General features: G+C 39.4%; 1 pseudogene; it reads right to left on the bottom strand.

Moving 5' to 3' along the window:
- Positions 1–1,844: 1,844 nt before the first annotated feature.
- Positions 1,845–2,716, bottom strand: LOC106995398 (developmental pluripotency-associated protein 2 pseudogene; annotated as a pseudogene).
- Between the last annotated feature and the right edge of the window lie 16,196 nt (positions 2,717–18,912).

The raw sequence follows: 18,912 nt of genomic DNA, 5'->3' as shown, positions 1-18,912 counted from the left end.
GAAAAATAAGACACAATAAAAAGAACAAAACACATCTCTAACAACCAACAATAAAGAAATGAAGATCTATGTATTGCCTGACAGAATTAAAAATAGTCATTGTAAAAAAGTTTAGTGAGATACAAGAGAATACACAGATAATTAAACGAAATCAGGAAAGTGGTACATAAAAAGAATGACACAAAGATGGATATGAGGAAGGAAAAAAATCTGGAAATGAAAAATACGATAACAAATTTTAAAAATTCAATACAGTTATTGAGCAATAGAATTAATCACACAGAAGAAAGAAATGTGAACTCTGAAACATAAAATTTGAAATTAGCCACCCAAAAACAAAAGGAATAAAGGATGAAGAGACTAAGGAAAGTGACTGACTCATGAACACCACTTACGTTGCAAGTCAACATAGCACATTATGAGAATTTCAGGAGGAATGAGAAAGAAAAGAGATAAGTTTATTTGAAGGAATAATGGCTCAAAACTCCTCATTCTGGGGAGGGAAATGGACCCAGATTCATGATACTCAAAAGATACCAAATCAGGTGAACCATAACAAGTCTACACGGAGATACATTAATCATTAAATGGTCAAAAGTCCAAACCAAATAGAAATGTGAAAGCAGCAGGGAAAATGCAATTTGTCACATGCAGGAAATCTCCATAGAACTATCAGAATTGTCAGCTGAAACCTTGCAGGCCAGAAGAGAATAGAATTATATATTCAAAGTGTTGGGAGAAAAATGCCAACCAATAATGCCAAACCCAGCAAAACTGTCCTGAAATAAAAGAGAAGTGAAGAGGTTTCAGACAAAAGTTGATGGTATTCATCATCACTGAAATTACCTTACAAGGAATGCTAAAGGAAGTTAGGTTGAAACCAATGATGCTAAACAGCAACATTGAAACAACTCCTTGATACAGGTAAATATATAGACACACAAAATACTTTAATGGTCTAAAGAAATCATAATGAATGAACACCATATAAAGATGTAAAGTGTAATAAAAGCGGAGGAAAGGTAAAAGTGATGCAATTATAGTACAGTTATCAGCTTAAGATAGACATATAAGATGTTTTATGTAAGCCTCTAGAGTAACCACAAAGAAAATACCAATAGTAAATGCAGAAACAAGGGAAAAGAACTAACTTTATGTCACTAAACATATACACCAAAAATCAGCAAGTACAAAGACAGCCAGAGAAGAAAGAAGTTCAAAAGAAGTATAAAATAGTAAAGTTAACAGAACAGCAATACAAGTAGCTACCTATGTGTTAAAAAAAAAATTAACTGAGCAAAGAACAATTCATAAATTGAATTCATGAAGTTTACAGCAGCCTCCCTAGCCAGTGTAGGCTGTGATGCTCAAATGCAGCTACTTGGTAGAAGATTTATGGACAGAAAAAGAAAGTGACTTACAGAAAACAAGTTAGGTACGGAAACAGCTGGATTGGTCACAGCTCAGCATTTGCGTTATTTGAACAGTTGGTCACCCTTTATTGGCCAAAAGTCAGTGACTGGCACAGAATAGATTACAGTCTTAGTTTTATTTAGGTTATAGTTCGTGGCGCGTTTTTTGTTTTTTGTTTTTTGTTTTTTTCTTTTTTTGGCCAATTGCAGTGACTATTTTAATGGGTTTTCAGGCTTACAGAAAGGGGCTTTTTAGATGGGGCTGTGTCACTGGTCAACCATCTTCACCGTGGAGTTCTAGTCACTATGATTTTGTTTTGTAGGTCACAAGGATTCCTTCCAATTGTCTCCTCTTCCATTCCTTCATAATAGGTTACATGGTTTTAAGTACATCCCTCCTTCTCTAGTACATTGTATTCAATCAGGTTGCAGCTATTTCTCCATTGTCATTAATCTTTTCATCATCTTATTCCTCTTAACACAGTGGGGGCATAACACATTATCTTCTATGCCTAGGGATGGGAAAATGTACGTAGGTAACAAGAAGAGACAAATCATCCTCCTGTGAGTGGTAGGCACCCAGGCCTGACCTGCATGAAACTGTACCCAACCCTTTGTGTCTGCCAAGAGACATCTACCATGGACCACACACCACCTGACACCAGAGGCTTGCATTAAAAAGGCCTCAACAGAAACAGGAATGCAACATGAATTCACAGCTCTTGCAGCAATTCTTGCCCATGATGCCAGTATGACTCCCTGCGCTGCAGTTATCACGTCCACTGTATTATTCTCTTCTGCTCTCTCATTCACCTCATAACTTCTCGTAAGCCTTCCTTGCTCTCTTGGTCACTGCCTTACATTTCCTCAAATGTCGCTGTAATCTGGTCTTCTGACATTTCAGGCATATCTTGCTGTTGTTCATGTTAAGCATGCCTATGCAACCTCAGACAAACTTCTGTTTTCTTGCCATTAGTACTCAAACTGAGTTGTTGACAGCAATCCCACAAAGTGTCCCAACACACCTTATTAGTGGGAGGCAAAATAGTCATCAAGGGAAGTGCTAGTATTTTGCATCTAGCTTTTTGTGGAGCTGTAAATTGTTCATTTATTTGAAGTAGATGACCTTGATTGTATTTCTTAAATTTTTCCAGTTTGACATCAGAAGTTAAAAAAACACTTGGTTCCATTTGTTCCATATTTGGGTCATCTTTAACTGGCACTAATGTCAAAATCATACTTTCTTCATCATCTACTTCCCCCTCAAAGAAATTCTTGCTGCTATCTAAATTTTAGTCTGACATTTTCAGCAACACCCTGGGGAAGACAAGGACAGTAATGTTAAGGATATGGTAGTTTAGTTCTCTGAATCTGATTTCTCTTTTTTTTTCTTTTTTTTTTTTTTGAAAGAGTCATGCTCTGTCACCCAGGCTGGAGTGGTGATCTTGACTCATTGCAACCTCCACCTCCTGGGTTCAAGCAGTTCTTGTGCCTCAGCCTCCCAAATAGCTGGGATTATAGGTAACTGCCATCATGCCTGACTAATTTTTGTATTTTTAGTAGAGATGGGATTCCACCATATTGGCCAGGCTGTTCTTGATCTCCTGAACTCATGATTCTCCTGCCTCGGACTCCCAAAGTGCTGGAATTACAGGCGTGAGCCACCGCACACAGCCTGATTTCCACTTTTATAAGCAAAGGTCTCCTTCTACTTCCTGTTACCCATATGAGCTGTTTTCCTTTCATTATCTTTTTCCTCTCCTTCATTTTCTGACAGTGGGGTAACTTTATCTGACAATGGGATAACTTGTCCATTCGGTGATATGTTTTTTTAAAAATTAGGCCAGGCACGATGGCTCATGCTTGTAATCCCAGCACTTTGGGAAGTTCAGGCAAGCGGATCACTTTAGTTCAGGAGTTCAAGAATTGCCTGGGAAACACGGTGAGATCCCCGTCTCTACCAAAATATACAAAAATTTGGCGGGCGTTGTGGTGCATTCCTGTAATCCCACCTACTCAGTAGGGGGTGGTGGGAGGATTGTTCATGATATTTTTAAGTTCAGCCTAAAGAAAATCTTTATATATGTAGAAGCATCTATAGATCTATGTCTAGCATCTACAGATATAAATATTTCTTTATACATATGTATATATGTGTGGGTTTGTGTGCATATGTGTAGAACTTCTAAACATAAAGCAAGTGATAAGAGATCAGAAGAAAAAATGCACAGAATGACAATAACAGCAGTAGACTTTAATACCCCTCAAAAATGGGTTCAACATTTATACAGAAAACTTTAAAAAAAAAGACTTGACAAGTCTTAAAATTTAGAAAGACTGAGAACATAATGAGATATATTTTCTGATCACAATAGAAACAAAAAGTCAATAACAAAGAAAAAGTGGGAAAAAACAGCTCAAAACAAATGAAAATGAAGATACAACATACTGAGTAATTGGAAAGAAAACAAAGTTCAAACTTAGCAGTGAAGCAATAATAAATTGAAATAACAGTTTACCAAGAAATAAATCAATTAGAGAATAGAAGAATAGAAAGAATCAACAAACTGTTAACTTTTTGAAAAATAAAACTAATTCTTAGCTACACTAAGAAAAAAAAAGGCTCAAATAAATAAGAAATAAAAGAGGAGACATCACAATGAATGGCTGAGATACAAAAGGGATCAAAAGGGACTGCAGGGAGCAATTATTTGCCAATAAACTAAATAACATAGAAGATACTGATAAATTTATATAAACATACAAAATACTAAGATTGAATGAGAAAATATAGAAACTTTTTTTTTCTCCTAGAGACAGTCTTGCTTAGGCACTTGCCAGGCTAATTTTTATAGAGATCGGGTTGGACATGTTCAGGCTGCCCTAGAACTCCTGAGCTCAGGTGATCCTCCTGCCTCGGCTTCCCACTGTGCTGGGATTACAGGCATGAGTCACCAGCCTGGCTGACATAAAAAAACAGAGTTACAAAAAGGAAGTTACTGTCACTGGGTTTGCTTACCAACTTTCTCCTCTGCAGGATCTGTGGTCTCCTTCAGTGAATTCCAGTAAGGAATCAATAATCAAAAATTCACAATAAGAAAGGCCCAGGACTACATGGCTTCATGGATGACTGTAACCAATGTTTAAAGAAAAATTAACATCAACCCTTCTTAAACTCTTCTTAAAATTTGAAAAACAGATTTTTTCCAGACAGGCAGATTAGAGGCTCTTAATGTGCCTCTGCCACTTGGAAATAACAAAAATCATGTGTAAATATAAATTCTGTAAGCTTTAATATGATAAAGAAAATGAGGGCCAGGCACAGTGGCTCATGCCTGTAATCCAAGCACTTTGGGAGGCTGAGGCAGGCAGATCACCTGAGGTCAGGAATTCAAGACCAGGCTGGCCAATATAGTGAGACCCTGTCTCTACTTTAAAAATACAAAAATTACCCGGTATGGTGGCGCATTCTTGTAATCCCAGCTATTCAGGAGGTTGAGGTAGGAGAACTGCTTGAACCCAAGAGGTGGAGGTTTCAGTGAGCCAAGATCGAGTCATTGCACTATAGCCTGGGCAAGATAATGAGACTTTGCCTCAAAAAAAAAAGGAAAAGAAAATGATAATTCACCAGAATAGAATACACTGAAGGACACCACAGATTCTGCAGAGGAAAGGGTTGGTAAGCAAACCCAATGACAACATTCAGCTGATAAAAGTGAGTGAAGCTCCAGTATGTGAGAAGGGCAGAGAGTCCACTTCTGTGATTCACTGTTCCATTATTGATCTATGGAACTGAGGCCAAGGGAGAACACCTTGTTTCTTCCATAGCTGGGAGTTAACTTGTGGAGAGGCCAAGAGGCAGTGAGGGAGAAAGACACCAGGAAAAGCTCTAGGCATTTTTGCAGATCCAAGGCTGAGAAGAAGACACCACTGTAGAACTGAGGCAAGAGAAGACTGGCTAAAGCCGAGGTTTCTCCTGGGCAGAGACTTGCAGCCAGGGAGAGCTTTGTGACCTGGAACATGTCTGTTTGTGTTACAGCTAGATGTCCCAACCTATGCCCCTGGCTTGTTAGCGAAGCATGCCTCACCACTTCCAAAGGGTTAGAGGGAGGCAGACCCACTTGTGCTTGCCTCGATTGGCAGCATTGGCCAAAACTTCCCTCCATTGCAAAGATCTTGGTACAGAAGAGTTTTCTTCATTTGACACCCAGACATGTCTTCAGGCATTTGGAACACCCACCCCTAGATTATAAATTTAGGCTGTGGTCAGCCTAAATTTGGGACAGAACTTGGGGCAGCAGAGGTTTCACAACTTCATGCCTAGACACACCTCTGGCCACTTGGGAGCTGTACAGCAGAACCCTTTCCCCTCAGAACTAATGCTTTTGCCTGTCATTGGGGGACTTGTAGATGGGTCTTTCTGGTTCAGCCCTGCCCATGTTGTCCCAGCCAACCCCATATGTGGGACTAAGCATGGAGCTCAGACCACTGTGCATTTCACAGATCAGCCAATTGCATGAGGCATTAGAGAGTTTCTCTGAGTAAACACGCATCAAGTATATGCACATCTGCATTAGCAACAGTTATTATCTGTGCCACCTACTAGCCTGAACGTTGAACAGTGAATACTCTTGCAACTTATATAGACCCTTTCCCACTGAAAGCACACAGAACCAAAGTCAAAGACATTATGCATTACAGACACCTCCCCAAGGGGTGTGTGTGACCAGGATGGCATGGGGGTGAGGAACAGGTGATTCCTGGCCAAACAAGAGTAAATATGAAAAATAAAAAGAAAAAAATTATCCTGATGAGAAACAATCAAAGAAAAACTCCAACAGTATATTTAGAAAAGAGTGTTATAGCACTCCCAAAGAATCATAGTAACTCTCCAGCAGTGAATTTTAACCACAGTGAAATATTTGAAATACCAGATAATTCAAAATATTGATTTTAAAGCTCAATGAGAGGCCAGGCGTGATGTTGCACACCCGTAATCTCAGGTACTCAGGAGGCTGAGGCAGGAGAATTGCTTGAACCGAGAAGGTGGAGGTTGCAGTGAGCCAAGATTGTGCCATTGCACTCCAGCCTGGGTGACAGAGTATAACCCTGTCTCAATAAATAAATACATAAATTAATAAAGCTCAATGAGATCCAAGAGAAAGCTAAAAACTGACACAAAGAAATCATGAAAACAACTTAGGGTGTGTTCATCAAAGGAATTACTAAATACAGCTGAAATATTTAACAATAGGGTAGACCAAGTAGGAGTACAAATTTCAGAGCTGGAAGACAGGTCTTTCAAATTAACCTAGTCAAACAAAAGTTAAGAGAAAAGAATTTTTAACAATGAACAAAGCCTCAGAAAATAAGATTATGTGAAGTATTGAATCCTATGACTTTTAGATATTATAGAAGGAGAAGAAGAAAAAGTAAAAATTATGGAAAACCTAATTAAAAGAATAATTCACAAAAACTCAGGCTTTGGGACAGATTTTGACATATGACTATAAGACGCCCAGAGAATTCCTGGAAGATAAATTCCAAGAAGAACCTCACCAAGCCATTTAGTCATGAGACTATTCAACATAAATATGAAGGAAAAAATCCTAAGGGTGGCGAGAGAGAAACTTCAATCTTTTATAAAGGAAATCCCATTAGATTAACAGCAGGCTACTGAGCAGAAAACCTACAAGCCAGAAAGAAATTTTTATGTTCCTTAATGAAATATATAATACCCGATCAAGAATTTTATATTCTGTGAAACTAACCTTCATAAATGAAAGAGAAATAAAGTCTTTCCCAGACAAACAAATACTTAGGAGTTTATCACCAATAGAAAAGGCCTACAAGGAATTATCAAAGAAGTTCTAAACATGGAAACAAAAGAATGATACTCACCATCATAAAAAGATAAGTAAGTACAAAGCTCACAGATCCTTTAAACACTCCAAAACAGATCCCATTGACATATCAAAACAACTAGCTAACACTATGACAGGAACAAAACCTCATGTATCTGTATTAACCTTGAATGTAAATAGCCTAAGTGCTCCACTTAAAAGATAAAGTGTCAAGTTTGATGGAGAAAGCAAGACCCAACCATCTCCTGCCTACAAAAGACCTACATTGAGAGCTACAGACAGCTACAGACTCATAGTGAAGAAAGGGGAAAATATAAATCCCTCAAATGGAAAGCAAAAGCAGAAAGGAGTATCAGATAAAACAGATTTGTTAAACCAACAACAGTAAAAGCAACAGCAACAAAAATAAGGGCATTATATAACATTGAAGGAGAAATGACAGAGAAGTGTCACAATATCTACTACCCAATGACTATTCCTTATTTCTTTCTCTTCCTTTCTCATCCATCCACTGAAAGTAACTTATCCCCTTAGTTTCTGGTTTATACTTTCTATATTTCTTCTGCATATATGACAGATATGTGTACATTTTTTCATTCACTTCCTCCTTACATGAAAGGTAGCATACTATACATCCGTTCATTTAACAGCATATTCTTCAAATTACTTCAAATTTGTTATTAGAGATCTTTCTTTCTCATTGTTTATGGATATAAAGTACTCCATGGTGTGGAAGTATTATAATTCATCCAACTATTCTCTTGTAAATGAACGTTTGAGTGGTTTTAATATACAGTTACACAAATACTGCTGTACTGTGTATCTTTGTCATCATGTATTTCCTTATCATTGAGATACAAGTTTACCATAAAATTTTACCAGCACAATTTTTAGATCAGAGGACAAATGCCAATGTAGTTTTAGTCCCAGTTTTTTCTCCAGCACTGTTTTACCAATGTGCATTTCTATTTTCACTATCAACATAGGAAAGTTTCTGTTTGCTAAGAGCCCTACCAGAGACCATGCTTCTATATATTTTAATTTTGTAAGTCCAATAGGTAAAATCTGTTTAATTTGTATGTCATTTTTTTATATTTAAAAATGTTTACAGAGACTCAGTCTCATTCTGTCAGTCATGATCAAGTGCTGTGGCACCATAATAACTCATTGTAAGCTCAAAACTCCTGAACTCAAACCATCCTCCTGCCTCAACCTCCAGAGGAGCTTCAACTAAAGACATGTGCTATGCTGGTTAATTTTTAAATATTTTTTGTAGAGATAGGGTCTTGCAATGTTGCACAGGCTGGTCTCAAACTCCTGGTCACAAGCAATTCTCCCACCTCCACCTCCCTCCCAACATGCTGGTGTTACAGGTGTGAGCCACCCACACCTGGTTCTAATTTGCACTCTATAAATCATGTTTTTGAATTTTTTTTTTTTTTTTTTTTTGAGATGGAGTCTCGTTCTGTCACCCAGGCTGGAGTGCAATGGCATGATCTCAGCTCACTGCAACCTCCACCTCCTGGGTTCAAGAAATTTTTTTGGCCGGGCGTGGTGGCTCAAGCCTGTAATCCTAGCACTTTGGGAGGCCGAGACGGGCGGATCACGAGGTCAGGAGATCGAGACCATCCTGGCTAACACGGTGAAACCCCGTCTCTACTAAAAAATACAAAAAACTAGCCGGGTGAGGCGGCGGGCGCCTGTAGTCCCAGCTACTCGGGAGGCTGAGGCAGGAGAATGGCCTGAACCCGGGAGGCGGAGCTTGCAGTGAGCTGAGATCCGGCCACTGCGCTCCAGCCTGGGGGACAGAGCAAGACTCCGTCTCAAAAAAAAAAAAAAAGAAAAGAAATTTTTTTGCCTCAGCCTCCTGAGTAGCAGGATTACAGCCACCTGCCACCACACTCAGCTAATTTTTGTATTTTTAATAGAGACAGGGTTTCACCGTCTTGGCCAGGCTAGTCTTGAACTCCTGACCTCATGATCCACCCACTTCCGCCTCCCAAAGTGCTGGGATTACAGGCAAGAGCTGCCACGCCCAGACTCAATTTTTAAAAATTTGTTCAGTGACTCTCTTGATACCTTACTTTATTAATTTTCTGTTTGCCCAACTTTCACTTTTTTTTCCCACCAGGTTTTTGTCCTTACCCTCTTAACATGTGAGTTCTTTACAAATTAGCTATCCTAGTGCTGGTTTACGGTGATACATGTTATGAATATTATTTCCCATTTTGTCAGTGGTTTCTTGATTTGTGTATAGTGCTGTTTTCCTGTACAAACTTATTATTTAAGGTAGTCAAATTTATCAATTCTTAGTTTTATTTCTTCTGGATTTTGACTTGTTCTAACTAGGTTTGTCAAAAACAGTTTTGACAAGATTAATGGACATTAATCTGTTTTCTCTAACATTTATATGTTTTACTTTTTTTTTTTTTTTTTGAGATGGAGTCTCATTCTGACACCTAGGCTGGAGGGCAGTGATGCAATCCCGGGTCACTGCAACTTCCTCCTCCCAGGTTCAAGCTATTCTCCTGCGTCAGCCTCCCTAGTAGCTGGGATTACAGATGCATGGCACCATGATCAGCTAATTTTTGTACTTTTAGTGGAGACTGGGTATCACTACAGTGGCCAGGCTGGTTTCCAACTCCTGGCCGCCCGCCTCGGCTTCCCAAAGTGCTGGGATTACAGGCATCAGCCACTGCGCCCGATGCCGTTTTACTTTATATTTTAATTCCAAGTTTGTTTGGAGTTTATTCTTATGTTTAGTCTGAGATATGAACGTTATTTTATCATTTTCCAAATGGTTCCCTTGTTGTACAAGAACTGTTCATCTACTTTTAACCCAAGTCTTATATTTTCATATGTACTTTAGTCTATTTGGGTTTATAATTTTTCTTATTTTAAAAATTTTATGGCCGGCGCGGTGGCTCAAGCCTGTAATCCCAGCACTTTGGGAGGCCGAGACGGGTGGATCACGAGGTCAGGAGATCGAGACTATCCTGGCTAACACGGTGAAACCCCATCTCTACTAAAAAATACAAAAAAAAAAAAAAAACTAGCCGGGCGAGGTGGCGAGCGCCTGTAGTCCCAGCTCCTCTGGAGGCTGAGGCAGGAGAATGGCGTGAACCCGGGAGGCGGAGCTTGCAGTGAGCTGAGATCCGGCCACTGCACTCCAGCCTGGGCGACAGAGCCAGACTCCGTCTCAAAAAAAAAAAAAAAAAAAAAAAAAAAAAAAAAAAAAAATTATAGATTTAGGGCATACAAGTACAGTTTTGTTACATAAACATATTAGATATAATAACGTTTGGGCTTTTAGTGTACCCATCATCTAAATAGTATACATTGTATACAGTAACTTCTCATCCCTTACTTCCCTCCCACTTTCTTACCTTTCTGATTTTCCTATGCCAATCATTGCACACTCTATGTCCAAGTGTATACATTATTTAGTTCCCACTTATAAGTAAAAATGTAGTATTTGACTTTGTGTTTCTCAGTATTTCACTTAACAGGCTTCAGTACCATCTGCACTACTGCAAAACATATTTCAATCTTTTTTTATGGGTCAGCATTTTTCCACAGTATGTTAGTACTTTTTAATTTTATTTATTTATTTATTTATTTATTTTTTGAGACGGAGTCTCACTCTATCTCCCAGGCTGGAGTGCAGTGGCACGATCTCCGCTCACTGCAACCTCCGCCTCCCGGGTTCACGCCATTCTCCTCCCTCAGCCTCCTGAGTAGCTGGGACTACAGGCAACCGCCACTACACCCAGCTAATTTTTTTGTAGTTTTAGTAGAGATGGGGTTTCACCGTGCTAACCAGGACGGTCTGGATCTCCTGACCTCGTGATCCGCCCTTCTGAGCCTCCCAAAGTGCTGGGATTACAGGCGAGAGCCACCACACCCAGCCTGTTTGTACATTTTTTAATTCAGTCATCCACTGATGAACACTTAGTTGGGCTTCACATCTTTGCTATTGTGAATGGTGCTGTAATAAGCATACAAGTGCAGTATCTTTTTGATATACTTATTTATATTCCTTTGGGTGGATATCCAGTAATAGAATGGCTGGATCAAACTTTAGTTTTATTTTTAGCTGTCTGAGATATTGCCATATGGTTTTCTATAGAGGTTGTAAAAATGTACATTCCCACTAAGAGTATATAAGCATTCTCTTTTCTTCAAATTCTCACCAACATTTGTTATTCTTTGACTTTTTAATAATATCCATTCGGACTGGTGGAAGACAGTGTGTCTGGATTTGGTGGGTTATTGGTGTCACTGACTTCAAGAAAGAAGCCGCGGACCCACACGGTGAGTGTTACAGTTCTTAAAGATGGCGTGTCTGGAGTTTTTTCCTTCAGATGTTCAGATGTGTCTGGAGTCAGGAGTGAATCTGCAGACCTTCCCTGTGAGTGTTACAGCTCTTAAAGGCAGGCCTCTGGAGTTGTTCATTCTTCCTGGTGGGTTGGTGGTCTTGCTGGCTTCAGGAGTGAAGCTGCAGACCTTCTCCATGAGTGTTACAGCTCTTAAAGGTAGTGTGGACCCAAAGAAAGAGCAACAGCAGGATTTATAGCAAAGAGTGAAATAACAATGTCTCCACAATGCATAACGGCAGGAGACCCAAGCTGGTTGCCACTGGGCGGCTCTGGCAGCCTGCTTTTATTCCCCTATTTGGCCCCATCCACATCCTGCTGATTGGGCCATTGTACAGAGAGCTGATTGGTCTGTTTTACAGAGAACTGATTGGTCCGTTTTGACAGAGTGCTGATTGCTGTGTTTACAATCCCTGAGCTAGACCAGAGTGCTAGGCAGAGTAGTTTTCCAAGTCCCCACTAGGTTAGCCGGATACAGAGTATTGATTTGTGTATTTACAAACCCTGAGCTAGACACAGTGCTGACTGGTGCATTTAAGATCCCTTAACTAGACATAAAAGTTCTCCAAGTCCCGGCTAGACTCAGGAGCCCAGCTGGCTTCACCTAGTGGATCCCGCAGCTGCAGCTGCAGGCCAAGCTGCGGGCTAATACTGATGCGCGCCTCCACTCCTCAGCCCTCCGGTGTGGTGGATGGGACCCGATGCCAGGGAGCAGGGGGCTGTTCCATCTGGGCAGCTTGGGCTACAGAGCAGCCCACCTTGGGGGTGAAGGGGAGGGGCGGGGGGGGCTGCCGCTTGGGGAGGCGGATGAGGCCTGGCGAGAATTTGAGCACAGTGCATGCGGACCAGCAGTGCGGGGAAGGCTGCACAACCTCACTACCCTGGGCCAGCAGTGCGAGCCAGCCACTCAGAGTGCCAGGCCCCTGGAGCCCATGCCCGCCACCTCCGGAACTCGTGCTGGCCTGTAAGCGCCCTGGGTATCCCGGTTCCGCCCTTACCTCTCCCTCCACACGTCCCCAGCAAGCAGAGGGAGATAGCTCTGGCCTGCGGCAGCCCAGAATGGGGCTCCCACAGTACAGTGGCAGGCTGAAGTGCTCCTCAAGCACCGCAAGAGTGGATGCTGAGGCCAGGAGGCGCCCCCAGTGAGGGCTGCTGGCACACTGTAACCTCTCAATAGTATCTTGTTGTGATTTTAATTTGTATTTCCCTGATGCTTCATTACATACAGCATTTTCACATTCTTCCTGGCCATTTGTATGTTTTCTTTTAAACACTAGCTGTTCATCTTCTTCTCCCAATTTTTAGCGGGGTTACATTTTTTTCTTTTTCAATAGTTTAAGTTCCTTGTGGATTACGGATATTAGGCCATTGTCTTCAAATATTTTCTACCATGGTGTAAACTGTTCACTCCATTAGCCTTTACTTTCCAGAAATTTTTAGTTTAATTCTCGTTTATTTTGTTTTTGTTGAACTTCCTTTTGAGTTCTTAGTCATAAATTATTTGCCTGGGCCAAAGCTTCTGAGTTGTCTTCAAGAAGTTAATAGGCCAGTTGCAATGGCTCAAGCCTGTAATCCTGGCTCTTTGGGAGGCTAAGGTGGGTGGATCAACTGAAGTCAGGAGTTTGAGAGCAGCCTGGCCAGCATGGTGAGATCCCATCTCTACTAAAAATACAAAAATTAACTGGGCATGATGGTGCATGCCAATAATCACAGCTACTCTGTAAGCTGAGGCACAAGAATTGTTTGAACCCAGGAGGTGGCATTTGGAGTGAGCCAAGATTGCACCACTGTACTCCAGCCTGGGTGACAGAGAGAGAACCAAAAAAATACACTTTTAAAATAGTTTTTGGCTTTACATTTAAATTCTGTATTCATGTGCATGATGTGCAGATTTGTTACATATGTAATCATGTGCCATAGTGATTTGCTGCACCTATCAACCCATCACCTAGGTATTTAGCCTAGCATACATTAGCTATTTTTCCAGATGCTCTCCTTCCCTGACACTCCACCCACCAACGGACCCCAGTGTGTTCCCCTCCCTTTGTCTATAGGTTCACATTGTTCATCTCCCACTTATAAGTGAGAACTTGCAGTGTTTGGCTTTCTGTTCCTTTGTTAGTTTGCTGAGGATAATGGTGTCCAGCTCCATCCATGTCCCTGCAAAGGACATGACCTAATTCCTATTTATGGCTGCATTGTATTCTATGGTGTATATATATACTACATTTTCTTCAATCTATTATTGATGGGCATTTCTGTTGATTCCATCTTTTTGCTATTGTGAATAGTGCTGCAATGGACATACAAATGCATGTGTCTTAATAATAGAATGATTTATATTTTTGGGGGTATATATCCAGCAATGGGATTGCTGTGTCAAAAGGTACTTCTGCTTCTAGGTCTCTGCAGAATTGCCGCACTGTCTTACACAACGGTTGAACTAGTTTACATTCCTACCAACAGTGTAAAAATATTCCTATTTCTCTGCAGCCTTGCCAGCATCTATAGTTTCCTGGAGACGACAGGATCCTGTATCTAGAAAACCCCATCATCTCAGCCCAAAATCTTTTGAAGCTGATAAGCAACTTCAGCAACATCTCAGGATACAAAATCAATGTGCAAAAAAATCATAAGCAGTCCTTTATACCAGCAGCAGGGAAGCAGAGAGCCAAATAATGAATGAGCTCCCATTCACAATTGCTACAAAGAGAATAAAATACCAAGGAATACAGCTAACTAGAGAATTGAAAGTCCTCTTCAAGGAGAACTAGAAACCACTCTTCAAGGAAATCACAGAGGACAGAAACAATGGAGAAACTTTGCATGCTTGAGGATAAGAAGAACAAATATTGTAAAAATGGCCATACTTCTCAAAGTAATGTATGGATTCAGTGCTATTCCCATTAAACTACCATTGACATTCTTCAGAGAGTTAGAAAAAAAATCTTTTAAAATGCATATGGAAGCCAAAAAGAGCCTATATAGTTAAGACAATCCTTAGCAGAAATAAAAAAGCTGGAGATATCATGCTACCCAAGTTCCAACTACATTACAAGGATACAGCAAGCAAAACAGCATGGTACTGGTACAAAAACGGACACATACTCCAGTGGAACAGAATAGAGAATTCAGAAATAAGACTGCACATCTACAACCATCTAATATTTGGCAAACCTGACAAAAACAAGCAACGGGGAAAGGGTTCTCTGTTACTAAATGGTGCTGGGAGAACTGGCTAGCCATATGCACAAAACTGATATATTTAAGTTTTAATCCATTGTGAATTAGCTTTTGTATGTAGTGAGAGATATGGTTCTAGGTTCATTCTTCTGCACTTGGCTATTCTGTTTTCTTAGCACCATTTATGGAATAGGGTGTTCTTTCCCAGTTGCATATATTTGTCAACTTGAATATTAGTAGCTGTATATATGTGGTTCTATTTCTGGATCCTCAATTCCCTGCCATTGATCCATATGTCTATTTTTTATAACAGTGTCATGCTATTTCTGTTGCTATAACCTTGTAGTATAAGTGTGTGTGTGTACACACATACACATGTATATACACACACAAATATGTGTGTATATAAATATTATATATATAAATCTATATTATATATAGATTTTATATGTGTGTAATAAATATATATTTTATATATGTATATATTTTTTGAGATAGGGTCTAGCTCTGTTACCCAGGTTAGAGTGCACTGGTGCATTCTCAGCTCACTGCCGACTTTGCCTCCCAGGCTCAAGCCATCCTCCCACCTTACCTCCCAAGTGGCTGGGACCACAGACATGCACAACCATGCCCAGCTCTTTTTGTATTTTTTTTTTCCTAGAAATGAGGTCTCACTTTTTGCCCAGGTTGGTCTTGAACTGCTGAGCTCAAGTGATCTGCCCATCTCAGCCTTCCAAAGCACTGGAATTACAGGTATGATCCACGGCATCCAGAAACCTTGTAGCATAATTTGACATCTGGTAATGTGCTGCCTCCAGTTTTGTTCTTTTTGCTTAGAACTGTGTTAGCTATTTGACTGTCATTTTGTTTTTGTTTTGTTTTGTTGTTTGGTGCATGTGAACTTTAGAATTGTTTTCTCTGTACCTGCCTTGGTATTTTGGTGGGAATTTCACTGAATGGCAATATGGTCGTTTTAACAATGTTGATTCTTTAAATCAGTTAACATGAAATGCTTTTCCATTCGTTTGTGTCAACTATAAATTCTTTCCCTCTAGGTTTTGTAGTTCTCCTTGCAGAGATCTTTCACTCCTTGAATAATGTACTTACAGGCATTTTTTGTTGTTGTTATAGCTATTGTAAATGGGACTGACATTGATTTGGAGCTCAGCTGTTACTGTTGAATTGTTTCTAGTTTTATTTCACTGTTGTCAGCAAAAATACTATGAGTCCTACTTCTATGAATGTGTTGCAACTTGTTTTGCAGCCTAAGATATGGTCTATTCTGGAGCATGCTTTGTTTCCTAATGGAAAGAACATACATTTAGCTACTGTTGGGTGAACTGTAAATGCCAGTTATGCCTATTGGGTCTAATGTGTAGTTTTACTCCAATACGTAATTTTTGATTTCCTGTCAGGATCATTTGCTCTTTACTGAGAGTGGGGACATTATAGTCCTCTAATATTGTTGTATTGGAATCTACCTCTCCCTTTAAATTTATTACTGTTTGCTTTATACCCTCCAGAGTTCAATGCTGGGTACAAAGACACTTAAAATTGTTATAGTCTCTTCTGAACGGACCCCTTAATTATTATATAGTCACATTCTTTGCCTCTTTGCACAGCCTTTGATTTGTGGTCTATTTTATCTATGTAACCATAAGCATTCCCCCTCCTTTTCAGTTTCCAGTTCCATGGAATATAATTTCCAATCTATCACATTCAGTCTGTATGTGTCTTCGTAGGTGATGTAGGTTTATTGTAGGCAGCATATTAATGGGCCCTGTATATTTATTCAGCCAATCTATGCTTTTTTATTTTATCTAATTTATTTTTTATTTTTTTGAGACAGGGTCTTGCTCTGTCACCCACGCAGAGGTGTAGTGGCATAATGTCCACATACCGCAGCCTCAATCTCCTCGGCTCAAACAGTCTTCCCTCCTCAGCATACTGAGTACCTGGAACTACAGGCACAATTTCCACACCTGGCTAATTTTTATATTTTTTGTAGTGACAGCATTACATCATTTTGCACCCCCTAGTCTCTAACACCTGGGCTCAAGTAATCTGCCTTCCTTAGCCTCCCAAAGTGTTGAGACTACAGGTGTGAGTCACCATACCCAGCCCACTCTAGGCATTACAATTAAACAATTGAGTCCATTTGCTTTAAATATTATAATGGATAAGTAAAAACTTCACTACTGATGTTTTGTCAAGTATTTTCTTGTTCTGTAGCTCCTCTCTCTTCCCATTTTTATTTATTTATTTTTTGTGGTTGAATAAATTGCTCTGATACTACGTCTTAATTCATTGCTTTTACTTTTTGGTAAATCCCTTCTAGGTTTATGTACAGTATTTACAATGAGGCTTAAGACAACTTATCTTAAATAACAAGGAAAACATTAAAAATACCCTAAAGATGAGAAAACAGCCTTTTCAATCTAACTGCATTTCTCCTAACTTAAAAATGTTTTCTCATATTTTTATATTGCCTGTATCCTAACAGTTTGCTCTAGCTAGCTATTATTTGATTTTGATATATTTGTCTTATGACCTTTATGGTTATCAGTGGATTTTGATAAAATTGTCTTCAGGTCTTCATAGAGTTGTAAGTGGATTGTCCAATGGAATGATGGTATTATTTAGAGTATTTGGTATTTGTTTGTTTTATAATAATTTTAACAGTGGGTTTTATATCTGCAAATATTTTCTTGTTGCATGTTAGTGCTTTTTTTTCTTTCAGATTGAAGCACTCCCTTTAGTATTTCCTGTAAGATGAGCCTGACGTGGGGTGAATTATCACATTCTGATGGTGCTGAATTCTCTCTTGTTTTTTTCTTCTTGATCTGGGGAAGACTTTATTTGTCTTTCAAATGAAAATTACAGTGTTGCTGAATACAGTATTCTTTAATTGCATTTTTTTTTATTTCACTACTTTAAAAGCATTCCTTCCTGGTCCATGGTTTCCATTGAGAAATCTGTTGCCAGATGAATTGAAATTCCTTTTCTTTTCTGGGACAGAGTCTCACTCTGTTGCCCAGGCTAGAATAAAGTGGCACAATCTCAGTTCACTGAAATCTCCACCTCCCAGCCTGATGTGATACTCATGCCTCAGCCTGCTTATAGCTAAGATTACAGGCATGTGTCAACGCACCCAGCTAACTTTCGTATTTTTTAGTAGAAATGGGGTTTCACTATGTTGACCAGGCTGGTCTTGAACTCCTGGCCTCTAGTGAGCCATCCTGCCTTGGCCTCCCAAAGTGGTGGGATTACACGCATGCGCCACTGTGCCCATCCAGAATTCCTTTTTATGTTCTTTGCTTCCGTTGTCTTACTTCTTGCGAGATTCTCTGTCCTTGACCTTTGAGAATTTGATTATTATTTGCATTGGGATAGTCTTATTTTGATTGAATTGGCTTGATGATCTCTGACCTTCCTGTACCTGGATATTTACCTTTCTCACATTTTGAAAACCTTTATTAATTATTTGAGTAAGTTTTCTACCTCTGCCTCCTTCTCAATTCCCTCTTGAGACACTAATAATTCTTAGAATTTGTTTGAGCTAATTTTCTATGTCTATTAAGGGATCTTCATTTCTTTTCATTCTTTTTTCTTCTCTGTGTATTTTCAGATAGCCTATTTTTAAGCTCACTGATTTTTTGCTGAGCTTGCTTCATGCTATTAATATCCTCTGATAAGTTTTTCAGTACAACAATAGTATTTCTTAGTTTCAAGATTTCTGTTTCATTTTTAAATTATTTCCATCTTTTTGTTAACTGTCTGTAATTGTTGTTCAATTACTTTTCTGTGTTATCTTAAACTGCATTCCCTTACTGTTATTTTGAATTAAAAATTTTTTCTCTTTCTTTCTTCCATCAACTTTGTAGTCATAAAAGATAATATTTTGAGTTATTGGTCAAAGAGTTCACAAAACCTGTCCCACTAGTTGTAGTCTTTGCTTTGGTTCCTTGCTTTGTATGGGAAGGTCATAGTTCCTTTTTACTGTCATTTCTTATTGATATGCCTCTATGTTATTGCCTGGAAGGAGTAGTTATTTAATCCAGTCTTGAATATGTTTGC

The sequence above is a fragment of the Macaca mulatta genome, chromosome Y, assembly GCF_049350105.2.
Source record: "Macaca mulatta isolate MMU2019108-1 chromosome Y, T2T-MMU8v2.0, whole genome shotgun sequence".
NCBI classification, from domain to species: Eukaryota; Metazoa; Chordata; class Mammalia; order Primates; family Cercopithecidae; genus Macaca; species Macaca mulatta.
Note: the sequence above shows the minus strand (reverse complement) of the source record. Positions and strands in the feature narration are given on the sequence as shown.